This window comes from Aythya marila (assembly GCF_965140915.1).
Source record: "Aythya marila genome assembly, chromosome: 4".
NCBI classification, from domain to species: Eukaryota; Metazoa; Chordata; class Aves; order Anseriformes; family Anatidae; genus Aythya; species Aythya marila.
The window spans coordinates 35,075,250-35,081,249 of record NC_139045.1 but is presented as its reverse complement, the minus strand read 5'-3'; the positions used below and the strand labels follow the sequence as shown (position 1 = coordinate 35,081,249).

General features: G+C 48.7%; 1 protein-coding gene across 3 annotated transcripts in view; it reads left to right on the top strand.

Moving 5' to 3' along the window:
* The first annotated feature begins 4,370 nt into the window (after positions 1-4,370).
* Positions 4,371-6,000, top strand: part of SMAD1 (SMAD family member 1) — a 46,822-nt gene continuing 45,192 nt past the window's right edge. For all 3 annotated transcript variants that reach the window (XR_014317369.1, XM_082758823.1, XM_082758822.1), the window contains exon 1: positions 4,371-4,669. The gene's annotated coding sequence lies outside the window, so the exon portion shown is untranslated. The remainder of the gene's footprint in view (positions 4,670-6,000) is intronic.

The following is a 6,000-nucleotide window of genomic DNA, read 5'->3' as shown; positions in this document are numbered from 1 at the left end:
GCTGAAGACACTATTAAAAAGATAAGTTTTGCCCTTTCTTCCACCTCAGCCCTGCCCCTTCACAGGCTCAACGCAAGGTTTTGGACAACCACACAGTGAACAGATCAGGGAACTGATTCAAATTAAAAATGAACTTGGGCCCTTGGAAAACCATTTGTTTTTCCCAGCCAGATCAGTTCCCCAGGCCTGTTCAGTTTGCAGCTGCACCAGCAATTGTGCCAGCACAAAGGGGGTGGGTGACGTGGGGTTAGGGATGAGCAGGAGGAAGGGGGGACTGCTTTACTGCTGACTTGTGCAGCCAAAAGTGACACTGAGCTCTTGCACTAGTTCAGAAAAAATTGAGAAGAGGTTTCTGAATTCCTCGAGATTTATACTAAGTATTATTTATGTGGGGAATGAAAATGAGGCACGATACCTTTTTATGTTTTTAATCTCTGTATAGAATGGGCTCATTGCATTGTCACAAAATATTAGCAAAACATGGAAGTGAAAGGCTGCATTTAGATGCAATATATGTGATTTTGTTAGTCTTCCAATGGTGTAATTTAGGTGTCTCCTCTTTGGGTAAGAGCTGGAGCAAAGTCCTTACATCAGAGCCTACAGAGAAAGACACCAATAAAGGAGATAAGGGAGCACCCTGCTTAGTACTTTTTCTCAGCCCAAACCTTTTGGATTCATAACTTTTAATAAGGATCTTGGCAGCTTTAGCCAGCTACATTAATCTCAGGCAAGTAATGAATTTTGGTCTGAATCCCATCATCTCAAGGGTGGAAAAGATGAATGCCTGCTCAATCTGATCAAAGACTTCTCTGGCATTTTCAGACAGATTTACAGCAGAAGCTTTATTTAATGCAACAGAGGAAAATACATATAATAATTTTGGAAATTATCAGCTCCACATTTATTCTCTATAAATGCCACTTAATCATGGTAGGCCAGTTTAGGAGAACTTCTAAGTTAGAGTGAAGTGGGTTCTTTGTTCTTTTGCATATGTGAGTGAGTAAGGAAGCAAAGGTAGATCCCAAGCAGACTTTTGACTCTACAGGAACAAACTCATGAAGGGTTCATTTTAGTAGATGGTTGGACATACTGAAGAAGGCATATACAGAAAACCCTCACAACATCTATCTGCAAGGCCTTTATAGCCTACTTCCTCTAGGTTTGTGTGCAACCTACACAGTGCCAGCTCAAAGCTTCTCTTCAGGGTAAGCGATGTTGAATCTTGATGCTCGAGGATGCGGTCAGATCAACCTCTGGCACAGAACAGCTGCTGAGGCACTGTGCTCCTTCTCTCCCCCTGCCCCAGCTGCCTGCAGGTGCCAGCAGAGCACTCAGCAGGGAAAAGGGGGGAGAGGAGGGCCACTGTGTCCTCTTTAATGGGGACAGGGCGTCAGGTGAACATCTCAGCGGCTGCTGTCATTCTGATGCCCCATTCAGATGGCCTTTGGAGGCCACAGTTCATCCACCCCATGTGCACCGTAGCACTCCTGCTGCTGTGCAGGGCTGAAATACCTTGGCCCAGCACAGACCCAAGCACCTTTCTCGGCAGTGGAAATCAGCAGCCAACTCTGTGCTACCAGGGCTAGCCAGTGCCTTGTACCCAAAGGGGTTTGGAAAACTGTACTGAGCTCTTTGCAGTTATGATGACCTCTTAAAAATACTTCTTACCTTCTCCCACATGCTGTCTTCTGCCCGAGGCATCTTTCCCAAACAGATTTGTGTAACTGCTGAACAGTCTGCATATCCACTTTTAATAATGCTGGGGTGGGAGGCTTCTTTAATACCTCACCTATTTAAAGAAGAAGACAAGCCGTGGAGGACAGAGGCTGATAAGTACTGTTTTTACCAGCCAGCCCAGGAAAGAAGGAAATTATGAAATCAAGTATCCTTAGAAAGCCATTATTCTTCCTGACAGAGCTCCTCTCCTCTCAGAAAATACTGCTCATATTTTCCCACGCTAGGGCAACACTCTAATGGCTAAAATGAAAGTGACTCTAGTGATTTTAATGTAAATAATAAGTTATGTGTTTGATACAATTTAATTAGCCACGAAGCTCTAGTTTCTGGCACAAACCTGGTGAACATAAAGGTGAAGCAAAGTTACTGTGTTTGGTGCTAAACTGTCTCCAGAAGGCACCGGCTAGCCCTGGAACCCCTGTGAATAAGCCAGATGAAACATATGCTGCCTGGCTGAGGTTAACAAGAAATACTAAATCATAATCTGCATATAAACTCTGATTTTAGAGGATGATTAAAAGCTAATAGTAGAGGTAGCAGTTGTCATCACAGCATTTCTTAGATATTTGTTTTGTGATGTAATAGAATAAAAATATGCGATATAATGAGTGTCTTAGCACTGTGCCTTCTAACAAGCTGTTTTTGAGAGGCAGATTTTAAAGGTGATTAGGCAGGTGCTTGGTGAGATTTTTAAAAGTGTCTAAGAGATTAATGTTGCCTTTGAAAATCTTATTAGAAGTTTATCTGCATAAGTGCACCAATTCCACTAAAGTTCAGGCTTATGAGCCTTATAACTGATGGCTTCATTTGATTTTACACCTGATCTGATGAAAAGTCAGACTGTTTCCAAAAAAAACTGTTCATCTCCTTCTTCGTTGCTCCTAGCCCCACGTTGTGTTTTCTTGCAGCAGACTGAACACTAATGTCATTGCACAGTAGGATATGAAAAAAGAAATAATGTCCTCTGTAACATCTTCAGGTAGCACAATTATTCGGCCCTATGCAGAGGAGGATCTCTGTTGTAGGAGTAGCATCAAGCCATATTCCTGGATATACGTGCCCTTGTGCTCTCTGCTTTCCATTTTAATTAGGGTGTATTACAAGTAGCTGATGGAGATGGAGGCGTTGAATGTGCAGAATTCCCAGGTAAGAAAGACACTTGTTGATACTGCTCACATGGAGTAAGGGGTTTGGACAGTCACCTGTGAGTTGCACGTCTTAAAGCAGGCAGCAGACTTGCAGTTTTGACTTGGTTGTGTACAAAGGCAGCCCTGCCAGGAGCGGCACGCTGTTTCTGCTTGTTCTCAGGTCTTCCCTCACAACTGACCAAGCCAGCTCTGACCAAACCTCTGACCAACCCTGTCCAGAACAGCCGTTCAGGTTATTAAACATCAGCAAAAGGCCACACCAGGCTATTTTGTTGCCCTTTATAGGTAAAGGACCATATTAATGCGATCCTCCCCAAGCCTCAGTCTAAGTAGAAAATAATTTAATTCTCTCATACCGAAGCGAACCAAACAGTCAACCCTAACAACAACAAAAGAGGTAAAAATGTGGTTCTAACAAGACACCTGACAAACTGCAGTGCTCCCCTAATTATCGTCTTGTCATATCTGCTTAGTGTGAACCGTGCACTGAGTAGATGCTCGGAGCCTGCTGCCCATCCCAGGCCTTCTCCACGTATTTCTCTGTGTGAAACTGGAGCGCTGAGGTGCTGCTCTTGGGGCTTGTCACTACTGCTGCACCCAGACACCTGGCCCTGATTTGGGTACAAAAACAGTAACAGCCTCTTGTTTCTTCTGTGCATTGCTTGGAAATGTCTTCATTACACTGATAGTATCTCAGTTACATTGTGCTCCTCCTGACCTTGGGCCATTTCAGTTCTGTTTCTTCAGACTCCTCGCACACCTGGGAGGATGGATGTGCCAAGCCAGGACTGCTGTTGTTCCCGTAATCTGCAGGGCCTCAGTCTCTCTGTGCTTTAAAACGAGGTCAATGCCATACATAGGGCTTCCTATGCAGGCAAAAACGTGTACTGGTGTAGGTATAGATGTGATTATGCCAGTACAGATGCATCACGCGTGATCTTTTCTCATGTAGAAAAGTCTTCCACTTCATGCTTCGCATCTCCTTCCAGGAATGATGATTGGGTGAAAGCCAAGGTATTTGTTAAAAAAAAAAAAAAAAAAAAAAAAAAAACATGTTTCATTACACTCATACGTGTGCTGTGCTCATCTGAGTGAAGATTCCTACAGCCACAGCTGGTCGCGAAGCTCACCTTCCCCGAAGTGGGCTCCACACATTCAGCTGGACCCACCTCGGAGCAGATGCGTGCGGATTCAGGGTCTGGCTCCATGTCAGAGGGCCGCAGGGGTGAGACCTCGTTCCCCTACAGAAGAAACCTCACGCACCTTCACCTTCGGCATTAAGGGGGGCTCAGGGGGTGAATCCCCTGCGAGAGCCAGGGGCGAGCAGCGCGCTGCCAACGACTCGGGCTACTTGCCAGCCTGCAGCTGCTCGCCCTGCTCCCGGCCCGGCCCAGCCCGGGGGGCGGTCGCTGGGAGAGGATCCCTTTTGCCGGTCTGTCCGTCTGTCTGTCCGTCCATCCGTCCGAGCTGGGCGGCTCCGAGCTCCTGACGCCAGGCTCGGAGGCAGGGCGAGCGCGGGGCTGCCCGGCGGCGGCGGCGGCGCAGCGAGCGGGGAGCCCCCGCCCGGCCCGGCCCGGCCCGGCCCCCTTCTTCCCCGCAGCCTCCGACAACTTGGCCGGCCCCGAGCCTCAGCGGGCGGCTGCGCCCTCCTCGTCCTCCCCTCCGGCCTTCGTCCCCGCGGGGGTCCCCGGGCAGGGCGAGGCCCCGGGGAAGCGGCTGGGTGCCCTCTCCTCGCCGGCATGATGGCGGCACGGCCCGCCGGGGCGCGGGCTCCAAGTTTCTGGGTAGGTGCCGCCGCCGCGGGCTCGGGGGGACGGGAGGGAAGGGGACCCCAAACCCCGACCCCGACCCCAACCCCAACCCCTCGGGGCAGGGCAGGGCAGGGCAGGGCAGGGCAGGGCAGGCTCCTGCCTTTGTGTGCTGCGGGGAAAAAGCCCCGGGGCTCGGAGGGAGCGCGGCTGGCCCGCCTCGCCGCCCTTCTTCCCTGCCGCCCTTTCTTCGCGCGGCCCCCTCCCCTCTTTTTTCCTCTTTTTCTTTCTTTCTAATTAACGTTTAAAATGAAAAATCTCTGCTCGGAGGTCAAGCAAAGTTCACTTTTTTTTTTTTTTTTTTTTTTTGTCCTCCTCCCTGTTTGGATGCCCGAGATTTTCCCCTCCTCCGTCTCGTTTCTTCTCCGTGTGCCCGAGCCCTCCTGTCCCCAGCGCAGCTCCCCGGGGCTGCTGGAAACGTCCTGCTGGGGAAACACTCCGTCACGCCTCCAAAAAATGGGCCAAATCCCGGCTTTTTATTTTTATTTCTTGTCAACTGGAGTCGGTGGGAGTTGTGGCTGAGGAAGGACTGCTGTGCTTGCTCTTTTGTTAGCAGATCAGTCTGGAGAAGATGCGGGGTCTGACCTTATACTTTGCCTTTCCGGTATACAGATGATCTTTAAGCTGTAATTGTTATTTCGGTGTATTTTAGGGGAAAAAAACGGCGTTCGCTGCATGTAAAACAGGGTCTCGGCGTTGTTTGGGGAAGGAGAGGGATTGTTGGATGGAGGTGGGGAGTAGATGTGTGTTCCAGATAGAAGCAAATGGCAAAGATCTCTGCGTGGAGCATGGCATTGTTTAATGGGTGTCAGCGCTTAAAGATACCACATCCAGAAACTAACGTGCTGAGGGAATAGCTCTGTTTCACGCATGTCATAACTCACACCTCAAATCTCTTTTGCACAGAGGAGAGCAGTCAAAAAGAGAAAACTTTGATTCGTTTTGTTTTCCCCCAGTAGTTCAGCGTGTTTTTAAGCAGCACTGGAGGATAAGACTGAAAGCTGCAGCTAAGCCAGCCCGCAGAGACTGCTGCTCTCCCCAGGCGTGTGTCTGTAGCACATTCTGCTGGTCCTCCCGTGGCTGTCTGCACCTTGTCCTGTCAAACAATAGGAGCAAATCATGTGAGGGAACTTGGGGTGTCAACATCGACTTTTTTTCCTTTTAATTGTCCGTAATTGCTCGGCTGAATTACAGGAGATTAGTTTGTTAGTTGCAACTGATTAATGTTCATTTTATTTTTCCACTGAATCGGAGAGCAGTGCTGTGGAGCTTGTTAGCAGTTCCCGTTGGATTTCAGTGCGAGTTTG